Genomic DNA, 15,367 nt, shown 5'->3' with positions numbered 1-15,367 from the left:
AAGATCAAAGAAAATGGCATAAAACAGACAAACACAGGGGACATGGCTATTGGAATACCAGAAGGAAGGAGGGGGAAGAGTATTATATTATGAAAAAAACTAAACAAGATAAATTTTTGAGAACTCACATCTAATCACACAAAGCTTCTAAATACCAAAATGTGCATACTGGTTTTATTGTGGTGGTGGGGGGGAGTTGAGGTAAGGTCTCACTCTAGCCCAGGCTGACCTAGAATTCACTTTATAGTCTCAGGCTGGCCTGCAACTCATGGTGATCCTCCTCCTCCTAGTGCTGAAATTAAAGGTGTGCTGGCCAAAATGCAAATATTAAAGAATCCAAAAAACAAAGTAACTTAAAAATAATTACAATAATCTGTCAATTATTTAGGCACCACTTAGGGCAGGATGCCATTGTGAAAACAAGTGAAATATAAGAAAATATTGATATTTAAAGGTAAAACTCTAGCCTTCTCCTCAATCAATCCCTAGAACAAGAGCATACAATGTGGGCAGTTTTGTAAGCAACACACAATGAGTTCACATCCTGGTGAGTGCAAAGCAACAAATTACAACCAGGGGATAAAAATGAGTGGAGAAAATGCATTACTGTAGAGTTTGGTGGTGCACATCTTTAATTCCAGCACTAGGGAGGCAGGAGTAGGAGGATCACCATGAGTTCCAGGCCAGCCTGAGACTACAGAATGAATTCCAGGTCAACCTGGGCTAGAGTGAGACCCTACCTCAACAAAACAAAACAAACAAATTAGTATTCTCAGCAGATAAGGAATGTACTAGTGTTCTTTTTAAAGCAATGTTTCCCCAAGGGAAAAGGGGAGATGGGGACTTTATTTGGGAAGCTTATACATATTTATATAGGAAAACACATTAGAGATAGCCTCTCTGAGCATGCTCTAAGCTCTGTTAGGGTATATGTTTCTTAGCATGCTTAGTGCAAGTGCCTAGAGTACATGTTCAAAGAAGAATGATGGAAGATATGAAGTCTTATGGAAGTGCTCAGTTCTGTATTAGAATGAATCAAGTTAACTTGAGGCTACCTAAAACAAAAGAGGAGGAACTTCTAGTCAGGTATGGTGGCACATGCTTTTAATTCTAGCACTTGGGAGGCAGAGGTAGAAGAATTTCTGTGAGTTCAAGGCCACCCTGAGACTACATAGTGAATTCCAGGTCAGCCTTGGCTAGAGTGAGACCCTACCTCAAAAAAAAAAAGTAGAGGGCTGGAGAGATGGCTTAGCGGTTAAGCGCTTGCCTGTGAAGCCTAAGGACCCCGGTTCGAGGCTCGGTTCCCCAGGTCCCATGTTAGCCAGATGCACAAGGGGGCGCATGCGTCTGGAGTTCGTTTGCAGAGGCTGGAAGCCCTGGCACGCCCATTCTCTCTCTCTCCCTCTATCTGTCTTTCTCTCTGTGTCTGTCGCTCTCAAATAAATAAATTAAAAAAAAAAAGTAGAAAGAAAGAAGAGAAATGAAGGAAGGAAGGAAGGAAGGAAGGAAGGAAGGAAGGAAGGAAGGAAGGAAGGAAGGAAGGAAGGAAGGAAGGAACTTTGAAGGTATGGGAGCATCTTTTAAGTGGTGGCAGCATTTTTTCCCTTAAGTATAGGGGTTTACCCTGAAAAGTAGATAAATCAAACAAATGATAAGTAAATCAAATAAAACTAAATTACAATTAATGATCTCAGGAAAATGAAAGATGTCCTTGCATCCATGGATAAGAACAAGATGATGTTTTTGAAAAAGAAAAACAAAATGTATTTGTGGAAATTCAAAATATCACAGAAAAAAATTAAATAAGTAAGATAAGATAAAAATAAAATACTGGCCTGGAGAGATGGCTTAGTGGTTAAGGTGATTGCCTGTGAAGCCTAATGATCCAGGTTCGAGTCTCCAGGTCCCACGTAAGCCAGATGCACAAGATGGCACATGCATCTGGAGTTCATCTGCAGTGGCTAGAGACCCTGGCATGCCCATACTCTCTGTGTCTGTCTGTCTGTCTGTCTCTCTCTCTCTCTCTCTTTCTCTCATAAATAAATAAAAAATAAAATACCACAAAAATTAAAATTATAGTAGTAATCTGGATAATAAAATAAAGGACCTGTTGGAAATTAGGAACATAAGACAAAGAGCTGGAGATTACAAGTGAGCATTTAGAAAAGGAAACAGTTTGTTCATGGTTTTAAGAATACTAATAAGTATTCCAGAAACAGTAAGTTTGAAAATGGAGAAGAAATTATCAAATACTGAAGGAATGTGTAGAACTGAGGAGAGAACTTTTATGAAAAACACATCAAATGTGGATAAACATCAGCTTATTGCAATGGCTGACATCAAGTTCTAAAACACTGGACACAAAAAAATCTATAGAATCCTCTAAAGTTGATGGTGGTGGTGGTGATGGTGGTGGTGGCAGTGGCAATGGTGGTGGTGGTGGCGGTGACAATGGTGGTGGTGGTGGTGGCAGCAGTGATGGTGGTGGTGGTGGTGATGGTGGTGGTGGCAATGGTGGTGGTGGTGGTGGCAGCAGTGATGGTGGTGGTGGTGGTGGTGGTGGTGATGGTGGTGGTGGCAATGGTGGTGGTGGTGGCAATGGTGGTGGTGGTAGTGATGGTGGTGGTGGTAGTGATGGTGGTGATGGTGGTGGTGGTGGTAGTGGTGGTGATGGTGGTGGTGGTGGTGGTGATGGTGGTGGTGGTGGTGGCGGCGGTGATGATGGCAGTGGTGATGGTGGTGGCAGTGGTGGCAGTGATGGTGGTGGTGGTGGTAGTGGTGGTGGTGGTAGTGGTGGTGGTGGTAGTGATGGTGGTGGTGGTGGTGATGGTGGTGGTGGTGATGGTGGTGGTGGTGGTAGTGGTGGTGATGGTGGTGGTGGTGGTGATGGTGGTGGTGGTGGTAGTGATGGTGGTGGTGGTGGTAGTGATGGTGGTGGTGATGGTGATGGTGGTGGTGGTGGTGGTGGTGGTGGTGGTGATGGTGGTGGTGGTGGCGGCAGTGATGATGGCAGTGGTGATGGTGGTGGCAGTGGTGGCAGTGATGGTGGTGGTGGTGGTGGTGATAGCAGTGGTGGTGGTGGTAGCAATGGTGGTAGTGGTGGTGGCGATGATGGTGGTGGTGGTGGTAGTGATGGTAGTGGTGGTGGAGCTAGAATAGGTGGAGCTGGATGAGGTGGCACATGCCTTTAATCCCAGAGCTCAGTAGGCTAAAGCAGGAGGATGGTGAGTTCAGGCCTGCATAGGTTACTTCATGAGGTCCTATATCAAAGTAAACAGCAATAACAAAAATTAATAGTCGAGATTAAGAAAAAAATAGTAACTAGAATGATGTCAGACTTGACAAATACTATGAAAATATGGTTTCCTGCAAGAAAATATGTCCTACTCTTGAATTCATCATCCAGGCAGAACTCAAGTGAGTTGTGAACTAAAACATTTCGAGTGCAGAGGTTGGGTAGACGGTTCCATGGCTAAAGCACTTGCCATACAAGTGTGAACAGCTGAGTTAAGAACTCCAGCACTTATGTGAAGCCAGATGCTGCATAATGCAGGCATCTGTAACCCCAGCATGCCTGCAGTGAAAAGAGAGGTGGAAACCATAGAATAGCCCTGCAACTCATGGACCAGCTCATCTGGGAAATACAGCAGAGAACAACCAAAGACCCTACTTGGCACAGACCAACACTGTAGTTCTCGGACCTCCACACATGTTTCATGGCAAATGCACATCTGCATACACACATACATACCAAAAAAATAAAAATTCACACATGCCTCATCTAGAAAATTTTACATTCCACATTCCTTTGATCTGGAAACTACTGAAAAAGGTCCCCCCCCCACAATGAAAATGACATGAGATTTAGAAAATAGGGGCTCAGACATAGGAGAGAATCTCCAGGGATACATAGGATGTCACTACACAGCACTGCTTAATGCCATCCATATCTCAAGCCCAGAGAATAGCCTGTCCAACAGAAGCTGGAGGATAGGTGGTTCCTGGGAAGACTTGTCACTAAGAAAATAGGATTTATAGAAAGCTGGGTGTATCTGAAAGTATTGAGAGGCCATTTTCCCATTAAGTTAAGGGTCTGGAGATGAGTCAGTGATACATTAAAAATTAAAGTAAAGAATAATTTCTAATGGCTCAGCAACTAAGGTGCTGGTCTGCAAAGCCTAATGACCTAGCTTTGATTCCCCAGTACTCACATAAAGCCAGATGCACAAAGTGGTGGTGCATGCCACTGGAGTTTGTTTGCAGTGGCTAGTGGACCTGGCACCGCCATTCTCTCTATCTATCTCTTCTGTCTGTCTCTTTCTGCTTGCAAATAAATAATTTTTTAAAAATAAATAAACAAGTAATTTCTAGGAACATCAGCATTGTACAAAGTTAATCATAAGAAACTTTCATGGCTCAGCTGTGAGTAGTATTGTACAGTGTAAATGCAAATATTTATCCCATTATAATATAAATTACTGTATATTAGAAGGATACATAGAGGAATGTGAGAAACAGACAATACAATTATTATTACCTTCTGGAAGGAAAAGTAACTAGATAATATTCAAGCTGAAAATTTAAGTGGCAACAAATTATCTGCAGATATACACACAGGGATCAAAAGACAATACTCAAAGAATTGTCAGCAGTCATCTGTGTTAATGGCCAAAAGTTAAAGTAATGGGAGATAGAAGAGTAGGCTCAAAGGGCAAGTGCTATTCATAGTATGAGTTTCCTAGTACTATCTGATTTAGTAAATTGTGTATATGTGTACATTTGATAAAACAGAATGAAACTTTGTCCTGCTCCAGACATAGTATACTACCATTTATGTAAGGATAAATTTATATGCAAATATAAATCTTTTCTTTTATCAGAAAATATAACTAAAAAGATAGAAAACTAGCAATGCTGTTCCTGGGGATAAATGACTAATGTCCACCTGTTCACAAGGCAGGAGAGGTGGTTTTCTCTTTTAATCCATCTGAATTTTATATTTCCTTATAATTTTATATTTATATTGTCTATTTTTTAAATATTTTATTTATTTTCAAGCAGAGAGATATAAAGAGAGGGAAAGTGAGTATGGACATGCAAGGGCTTCCAGCCCCTGCAAACAAACTCCAGATGCTTGTGCCACCTTGTACATCTGGCTTACATGGGTACTAAGGAATAGAACCCAGGTCATTAGGCTTTGCAGGCAAGTGCCTTAACCTCTGAACCATCTCTCCAGCCCCATGTCTATTTTTCAAACAAAATATAGAAACTGGGAATGAGACTGAGGTAAGAGAGCGGAGCTAAAATTAAGTGGGCTATAAAAAAAATAGCTAGGTGTGTAGCTCAGTGTTAGAACATTTGCCTTGCCCTGGGTTCGATCCCCAGCACTGTAAAAAGGAGAGACAGATAAAGAGTGATTATATCCTTTTAGAAAGAGAAATTTATTCAGCAGGTGTAAGCAAATGTGTCTCCTTTGTTCTCATGTCATAAAAGCATTATTCTTCTAGAGCAAACAGGCAAAGATGGGGTATGTGGTGGTGGGGGGTTATCACTCACAGTCCTACCATGCAGGTACCCTCTGCTAAATTTTCATTGTGCACTTTCCAGATCGTTTTTCCTGTCTCCGTATTCCTACTTCTTACATGGGGTAATATTATTTTGTAACTTTTTGTTTGTATGTTTGTTGTGTGGGTGTGTTTACCTGTGTATGTGTGCATGGAGGCCAGAGGTTGATGTCAGGTATCTCCCTCAGTTGCTCTACACTTTATTGACTGAGGCAGGATCTCTCACTGGAACCCAGAGCTTGCCAGCTGGGCCAGTCTAGGTAGCTATTTTGTCCCAGGAGACCCTTGTCTTTGCCTCCCAAGTGCTGGAATTATAGGCAGGCTCCTGTGACCACCAGGCATTTATGTGAGTGCTGGGGAAACAAACTCAGTTTGTCATATTTGTGTGGCAAGGCTGAATATGTTTCACATATTTGTTGGTCAATAAGTAAATATTATTTTGATCCCCATCATTTTGTTGTTTGTTTGTTTTTCAAGGTAGGATTTCACACTAGCCCAGGCTGACCTGGAACTCACTATGTAGTCTCAGGGTAGCCTCAAACTCATGTCGATCCTCCTACCTCTGCCTCCCAAGTGCTGGTATTAAAGGTGTGCGCCACCACACCCAGCCTCTCTGTCCTCATTTTTGGCACTGTACTGACTGTGGGGGGTTGGGGGGAAAGAAAACAGAATAGTTTTTCTTCCCAGTTTCACAAAAGAAATGAGCTGGGTTGTAAAATGTAAGCATGGAAGACAAAGTGACTAATTCATCCATCACATGAAAGTTTGTTGTAGGTTGAACATCTGAATAGAAATCTGGAATCTAAAGCAAAGGAAGATAGAAAATCAGGGATTCACGTACATGTAGTGATGGTGATGGTGTTTATTGCATACAATAAGCAAATGGCCTCCTGCTCCAGGAAGGGGGCACCTCTTATGAAGAGGTGGTACTAGGGCCTCTTGATAAGAGGCCATACCTGGTATACCAGTTCTGATTGCGGACTGCTATATATGAGTCAAACAGAAAAAAATTTGATAAAGGTCATTTGTGGTCTTAAGCTCTAGAACATATGTGTAAAGTTTAGGAGTGAGTGTGTGGAGCATGTTAAGTGAACATGCATCTTTCTGTGGAGGGAACCTCTGGATCTCTTAGCATCACTGATCCCAACATCAAGATCCATCCAGAATCTGCAGCAGGAAGAACTAGGTCAAATCTAATAAAACGCCATCAGTGATGTACATTGGAAAGGATGGTGAACTGGCTGTGAAGTTTGCTGAACCAATATGAAAAAACCTACCGTGTGTGTGTGTGTTGTGTGTGTGTGTGTGTGTTTGTGGAGATCAGAAGGCAATCTCAGGAACACCATCCGTTTTGTTGAGTCAAGGTCAAGGTCAAGGTCTCTCACCAGGCTGGAACTCACCAAGTGAACTAGACTGGCTGGCCAGTGAGGTTCAAGAATTTGCCTGTCCCTGACTCCCCAACACTGAGATTACAAGTGTGTGCTACCATGCCTGGCACTTTTACATAGGTCCTGGGGATTGAACTCAGGTGCTCATGCTTTCAAGGCAAGCACTTTACCAACTGAGCTATCTCTCTCCAGCCACCAAGCCTGGTATAATTTACTGAGTGCTAAACAAGGTGCTAGATGCTTAGCATCCACTTTGTTTCATCTTCAAGTAGCTCATTTAAACAAGGCGTTGAAACTGCACATCTGCAATCTCAGAGAACTTTGAATTTGATGCCAGACTCAGCTACATAGAGAGACCTTGTCTTACCCTCTAAAACAAATAAACAACAACAACAAAAAGACAGAGTACACATTTAACAGATAAAGAAACTGAAACCTACATTTTAAAATTAGCCCGAGGTGCCCTTGCTGCAAATAGTAAAGTCCAGAGATGATCACCAGGTTACACGACGCTAACGCCCACACTTCTAATCATGACCCTAAACCGCCACCCTTGAAAAGCTCTAGCACCAGTTTTGCACCTCCAGTCCTAATTTTCTGTTAATTGTTTTAAGCAGCAAAGTGACTCACTTCAGAGAAGAGAAGTGTTTGACTACAGATACCATTTAGATGACAAAAAGGAGACAGGTCTTGGTGACTCTTCATTGTTCTTGTGTCACAAAGAATTGTTCATCTGCTGAGATAATAGTATAAATCCAAAGAAATCCCTCACTCTGCATATCAGCTCCTGTTGCTCTTTGCCTTTTCTTATTCTATGGGAGGAAATCTTGCAGATTTCACTTGGCAAATGAGGTTTTCTGTTAAGTGCACAACACTATTTTCAGTAATCTTCATAGTTATTAGCACTGGAGAATAGCAGGTCTGCCTGAGCGTTTTCACAGTTATTGTTGATGTGTCATGTGCTGCAAACAGCAGCACCACTTCTGCCTTTCGTGACAAATATTAAATACACAATACAGAAACACATAAAATATCTGGCTGATTTACCTCGGGAACTGTGCTGCAGAAGAAGTGTGTGTATGTCTATTATAAAATCCAAAGCAAAAGTTACCTTTAGATATGTGAAACCACAGAGAAGACAGCTTAACCCTCATCACCAGAGGGCATGTAATTGTAGATTGCAAAAGACCACAAATTGTCCATCCTTCATACAGCCACATGCGCCTGCCTGCGTACATGAACTTCCTCTACGTGCTGAATTTGCAGAAAATGCAGAGGCAGCAATTGCTTAAGTTTGGATGTGAGGCTTTGGTTGGCTTGTTTAGCACCTTTGAAAGGAATACATGGAAGCTTGTATCAAATTTCTATTGCTAGGTAAAAATTACCATAAATTTAGTGGTTTAAAACAATACTCATTATCTGTTTCCATGGGTCAGGTGTTTAGACATGACATGGATAGAATCACAACAGGCTGAAATAAAAATGTTTGCTAAGCTATATTTCTCATGGGAGGCTTGGCTAGGGAAAGGCCCACTGATAAGCCCTCAGGTTGCTGACTGAATTTCTTTCCTTGCAATGAAAGGATGGAGATGTCCTTTTCTTGCTGGCTATCAGCAGATACTCCTCTTAGCTGCTGCTGAAACACCACAGCCACCCTGATATGTGACCCCTTTTAAAGGTCCCTCAGGCTTGACATCCCCTCACTAGAAAAATTCAGTCTGATGAAGTCAGACCATTTAGGATAGTCTCCCCATATTAAAGTTAACTGATTTGAGACATCTATAGAATCCTTTCACATCAGCAACTATATTATTTGACTAAATAATTGGGAAAAGATGTTTGTGCCTGCCTGGGAGATGGATTTGGGAGCTAGTTTAGAATTATATCCACCACAAATCTCCACACACTCACTTGTAGCAAAAATATTGTGTCTTAAATATTTTCTTAACATCAATCTTTATGTTCTTTTTTTTTTCTTTTCCTGGTTCCTTTTTTTTGTTGTTTTTTTTTTATTAGTTATGTGCCATCTTTATTTTCTCAGTGTTGTACTCTATTTCATTTAGCAAGCACATACTATTAAGCACATAATTGTCATGTGAGCCATGTGATGTGTTTCAGATTTTGGTAAAAGGATGTCAATAGCTGTGAATTATAAAGTATTTATCATGTGCTAGAGTTTTTACATGCATAATCTAATTTAATCATCATCACAACCCTTTTGTACAGTCAGTACCCACAGCTAGAGATGAATAGGTGACAAACCCAAAGTACAACCTCTGGAAACTGGCTGAGTAGCAACTCGAGCCCACATCCCTGTTCCATTAGATCCCTCCTCCCTATCCATTTCAAACCACTGTTATCTCCCTGCATTGTGTCTTGAAACAATTAAGAAATATTCTCATAGTGATGATTATCAGCCATCTTTTTTTTCTTTACCCTAATTTGTCCTCCAATAAGAGAAAATATCACAAAGTCCTTCCTAAAAGGAAAGGGCACAACTCAAAGTCAAATATCAAAGAGACACAGGGATGTTAGAGCAGTTTACAACCTGACTTTGGTGAGGATGGTGCATCTGGCATTTTAATGTGCTGTTGATGTGTTCTGTGATGTATTTTGCTGTCTGATTTTATACCAAGCATTGATTAATAAGCTTCATCAAAAAGAAAAACTCACCAACTCAGTCCTGAAAAGAAACTTCAGGTATAGTGTCCAGAGCAGTCAACCTGCATTGGCAAAACTCAGAATATAAATGGTACATATCTGTCAGAAACTAATGCCCCTGACTTGAAATAACACTTGTACTGGTGACATTCTCACTACGTCGTGTATAGAGGACCAACCTGGCCAGAGGAGGAAAATAAATGATTGAAAAGGAAAAAATGACATTGACAGTATCCTCTCAGAAAAGCATCTTGCCTTTGGATTTAAAAAAAGGACAAAAAATGACATTGATTTATGTCTTAATTGTAAACTGGGTCTCATAAATGAGAAAAACTATATGAAATGCTTTAAGGTTCAAATTCAGGAAGAAAGGCCAGCAGAGCAAAATCTTCTCATCTAGAACTTTCATACTTTCTCCCCTTAGCTGCTCCTGCATTCTTCTAATGACAGATGAATGTGAACTCTAGTTTACATTTCTCATAGGATTTGAAATGCCAAATAGTCCCTCACTTGACTGGTGCCCTTTGCTTTTCAAAGCATTGGGGTTGAGGAGTGCCTAAGGATATGGTAGTAGATTTAACTAACAAGGTAGTTTTGGCAGAGAACAGGTAGAAGACTACCTTGTTGGTCCCCCTTGACTTCAGACTCAGAGTAGGACTACAGCCCCAGCCTCTTACTGGGTTAGGTATATGCAGCTCCATGTGTGAGCTCTGGTCAAGTGATGGACTCTTGGAGTCTTGGTGCATAAAATCTTCACACTTGAGCCTGTATTCTCTTTCTGCATTTGTGTCCAGTAGCATGTCAATGCCCCAAGTGTCCTTAGAAGCCTTAAGCTAAATCTTTCAGAGTATGTGCTTAGAGGCCCATCCTCAGTTCTGTTACTAGTTGGACCTCATGTGATCCAGAAATAAGCTTCTATTGTATTAAACCACTCAAAAGTAGCTCCCTAGAATTTAAAAACTAATATAAGGAAGAAGACAATCTAAAATGCCAAGAAAGAAAAGGAGCTGGTTACCGAAGCATGACATCCATTTCCGTGTATTGCTTTGATTGTGTGGGTCAAACTGCAAATGATGTAAGCCAGTGATTTCTATCTACTGTAATAAAAACTAAATGAAATGAAGCTACCCTGATCCATTTAAAATGCATTTAAAATGTCTATAGAAAATTGAATTTGCATTTATAGTTCTTTTAGAATTCATTTTTAGTCACCTATGATGAATGTGTTAGAGGAGTTTAGTGTTTTGACTTTGGAACTCATAAAAACTTTTCTGTATAGAATAAAAAGATACATGAGAAAGTATTTCTTTAGGGCTGGAGAGATAGCTTAGTGGTTAAGGTGCTTGCCTGCAAAGCCTAAGGACCCATGTTACTCTCTCTCCAGGTCCCATGTAAGCCAGACACACAAAGCTGATGCAAGCACAAGGTCTCACATGCACACTAGGTGGTGCATGAGTTTGGAGTTCTAGTTTGGTGACTGAGGCCCTGGCACATTAATTCTCTCACTCACTCTCTTGCTGTCTCACCCTAAAAATATTTCTTCAATAAGAAAATACAAACATAAATGGTTATATTTTATATAAATACTGTTATAAATATATTTAATTTTATATTTAAATAAATATAAACATAATATAATTCTTTAACATACAATTATTATAGTTTACCCTGGATAGATTACCTATGCTATAAAATTAAATTTATAATAACTATGCTTACTGATATATTTTGCATGTATGTGTATATGGTGTGCATGCATGTGTGTATGCATATTCACCTGTGTGCATGCATGTGTGGGGAGGTCAGGGGTTAATATCAACTATCTTCTTTAATTGTTCTTCACATTAGTTACTGATGCAAAGTCTGTCATTTGAATCCAGGGTTCACTGATTTAGCTAGTCTAGCTATCCAGCTTGCCTCAGGAATCCCTTGTCCCCATTGCTGAGTGCTAGGATTACAGGTGGGCTTGCATGTATGTGGGATGCTGGGGATCCAAACTCTGGATCTGGGAACCATCTCCCAAGCTCTTTTCCAATATATTAATGGAAAATTATAAACAAATGCATACTAATGTTCCAGAAAGACAGAGACTTACCTTATTGTTGCCTTAATATTTTTTATTTAAAAAATATTGTTATTTATTCATTTGTAAGAGAGAGAGAAAACACATGCCTGGGCACCCCAGGGCCTCTTGCCCCTGCAAACAAACTTCAAATACATGCACCACTTGCATCTGGCTTTATGTGAGTTCTGGGGAATTGTACCTAGGCTGGTAGGTTTTACAAGCAAGTTCCTTTAACTACCAAGCAATCTCCTCAGCTGTTTCCTTACTATTCTAATGATTTTATTAAGTTACAGTCAATAGTAAAGTTACAGAGAAAATTTGAAAAACTAGTTGAGTCATGCACTGCTCAGCATTTTTTCCACAAATATACTTCAAATTCAGAAAATTAGGGATATAGTTCTGGCATAAATCATTGACTACAGACACAATTATCATACAGGTATCTCCATCCAGGTCCTAGTTTATCTAGAGTAGTTTTTAATGTTTGCTTTTCTCTATTTCTATGTTTCCAGAACTGTCCCACATTCAAACATCATGAAGAATACTAAGACTTTTGATTTAAAGTTATATCTACAATTTTCATTAATAACAAATAAAGTAAAATTTCATTACCATTCATCTGCAGCCTCATTATATACAATTTATAAACTTGAGAAATATTCTTCTGTGCTTTATTTAGCTCATTTAACTTTAAAAATTCAATTTGTTTCATCTATAAACTTTCAAACCAAGAGGAGATGTAACTAGCTTTTTCTTATCTCATAGATTTGGTCCTCAAATGTAAACTGGAAGTTTAGCATTGTGCTTTAACTATTAGGTTCTCTCTGTGTAAGTACCTATGAGCCAATTCTTCCCAATGACCAGGTCATGTTACTCAGTCTGCACTGGAGCTAAATCTGGATTTGGAGTGTCACCCCGTGAGATCCTGCCTGACTGTGGTCTCTAACTTTTTGTCCATAATCTGTAGATCTTCTCAATTATAATGATCATCATGGAATTTTATTTCAGTCTCTCTCAAGGTCTGTCAGGAAGTTTCTGATTTATAGATGTCATTGTATCTCAGCCCCATACAGTTTCATATATATATAAATATATTCCTTATTTTTTGCTAGAAATGCACCATAGAAATTAAGTTGAAGGATAACTTCAGACTGAAACACTATCCAAAATCAAGCTCAGAGAATGAATTTTACATCTGTTTTAAATGAAATGTTTTCTTCCATATGCTTACCTCTGGAGGGCTTCTGAGCCTATAATTCAGAAGAGCCTGAGGAGCAAAGGAAGGTCTCCAGGGAATAATGAGCCCTTTCCTGAGTGCTGGAGGGTTTGCTTAATTATCCCAAAAGCTTCTAAATGATCACCACAGTTTTTCTTTTTTAACCTTTTCTCAATGCATTGTTGGTAATCACTAAATATTATTTGAAGATTATTCTACATGTATATTTACAAATAATACCTTCCCCAAAATAAACAGTCAAAATAAAAGAAAGTAGCTGTGGAAGGGAAAACACAATTTTTAAATTTTGAAATAATAGGGTCTTTCTCTGAATGTAAAACTTGAATACCTATTGAGTAAAAGAGATACATTAAATGTATTCTGTATCACTCCAAAGAAGGGACTAAAAAATCAATGTATAGAAGCTCCCCTCCTCCCAAAACTCATGTCTGTAACCATCATAAAGAAGAGATTTATTTTATTTATTTAAGAGGAAGAGAGATAGAGGAAGAGGCAGATAGAGAGAGAGAGCAAGTATGCCAGGGCCCCTAGCCACTGCAAACTCCAGATGCATGCATGTGGGTACTAGGGAATCAAACCTGGGACCCTAGGCTTTGCAGGAAAAAAGCCTTAACTACTAAGCCATCTCTCCAGTCCAGGAAGAAGTATTTAATAACTTGAGTCAGAGTCTTTAATCCCAACACTCAGGAGGTAGAGGTAGGAGGATCACCACCATGAGTTCGAGGCCATCCCGGGACTATACAGTGAATTCCAGGTCAGCCTGGGCTAGAGCAAAACCCTACCTCAAAAATACAAACAAAAACAAAAATGTGAGGAACCAACTATCAGAAAGTTTATGTAAAGCTGGGCATGATAGTGCATGTCTTTAATCCCAGCACTGGAGAGACAGAATTAAAAGGATTGCTTTGAGTTTGAGTTCAGCCTGAGACTACACAGTGAATTTCAGGTCAGCTTGGATTAGGACAAGACCCTATCTCAAAAAACCAAAAAATAAAATAAAATAAAAACAAAGTTTATGCGAAAAGGGGTGGAAAGATGTCTCAGTAAACAAAGTGTTTGATGCACAAGCATGAAGGCCTGAGTTTGTACCCCAGCACCAATGTAAAAGCCAGGTTCAACTGTGCCTACCTACATAACTGGTGAGGCAGAGACAGGATCCCTAAGATTTGCTGGTTAGCTAGTCTAGCCAAATCAGTGAGCTGATGTCAAACTTCTGGCTTCCACATGCATGCACACACAATCTTCCTGACTCCAAGCCCAAATATTGAGATTATACATGTGAACCACCATCCTTGCCTTTATTTGTCACTATTTACAAGGCAGAGCTGTAGATGATGGATATATACCTGTGAACAAAGTAAAGACAGAAGACCCTCCTGTGCAGAACTTATATCCTACTGCAAGAAAACAGAAAATAAATACTAAAAGTAAGCAAATTGTGCACTATTTTAGAATATGGTAACTGCTAACAAGAAAAATCAGAGTAAAATACCTGTGTGAGTTGGCTATTAAAAATGTGATGGTCAGGTAGGTGTTATTTATTTATATATACTTACATTGACTTTTCCAAAGACCTTAAGGAAAAAAAAAGGATGAGCTGAGCATGGTGATACATGCCTTTAATCCCAACACTTGGGAGGCTGTCGCGAGCACTCTCAAAGATGATTGGTTGAGAGGATTCCACCGGCGAAGGTCAATGATACTCAGACAGTGGATACTTGCAAAGGAGTTTACTGGGATGAAAGTCACGCACAAGCAAGTCCAAACTATCACAAATAATATTATAGCTAATATAATATTCATCACTACATTACTAACACAAGAATATTTCTAACGAGTCTAACATGTATACGGCCTGACAACGCGAGGTTCGAGCTGCGACGTTTTTTCGGTTCGCTGCACTTCCAGCCGAGTCTTGGTCCGCTGGCGTAAGCTAGTGCTTTGGCTTACGGATGATCATTCGGACAGCGTTCGGACAGAGTGTCGGGCTGATGAATTCGGATCGGTGATGTACTCGCGGGGGTCTCAGTCAGGACTGCTGAGTAACCTTCCAGTCAGTCATAGTGTCGGGAAGACTGAGACAATGGTTGCTGAGCAGCTGGGGTTTTTATACCTTCCAATGCTTATCTAATAGTTTCACACACATCTGCTAATCTCTACTATGTCACTGCACACAGAGTTTAGCTTACAAGCTTTGACTTTGCATTTTTTACTCTCACAAAAAACTTATTTATCCTAAACTGGCCCTGGACCATATGCTGGTCCTTACATGCTCATAACAGAGGCTGAGGTAGGAAATTCGCTGTGAGCTCAAGGTCACACCCTGAGACTACATAGTGAATTCCAGGTCAGCCTGAGCTAGAATGAGACCCTACCTCAAAGAAAAAAAAAAAGGAGTGAGCTATGACCTCAGCTGTTGATAAACTGATAGAAGTTACTTCCAACTCTCTGA

The 15,367-nt window shown here is 40.1% G+C and overlaps 1 protein-coding gene across 1 annotated transcript in view; it reads left to right on the top strand.

The window, feature by feature from the left end:
- Hydin (HYDIN axonemal central pair apparatus protein) overlaps nucleotides 1-15,367 on the top strand; it is a 433,096-nt gene that overhangs the window by 185,797 nt on the left and 231,932 nt on the right. The window lies entirely within an intron of this gene.

Source organism: Jaculus jaculus, chromosome 1 (assembly GCF_020740685.1).
Source record: "Jaculus jaculus isolate mJacJac1 chromosome 1, mJacJac1.mat.Y.cur, whole genome shotgun sequence".
Lineage (NCBI taxonomy): Eukaryota > Metazoa > Chordata > Mammalia > Rodentia > Dipodidae > Jaculus > Jaculus jaculus.
Note: the sequence above shows the minus strand (reverse complement) of the source record. Positions and strands in the feature narration are given on the sequence as shown.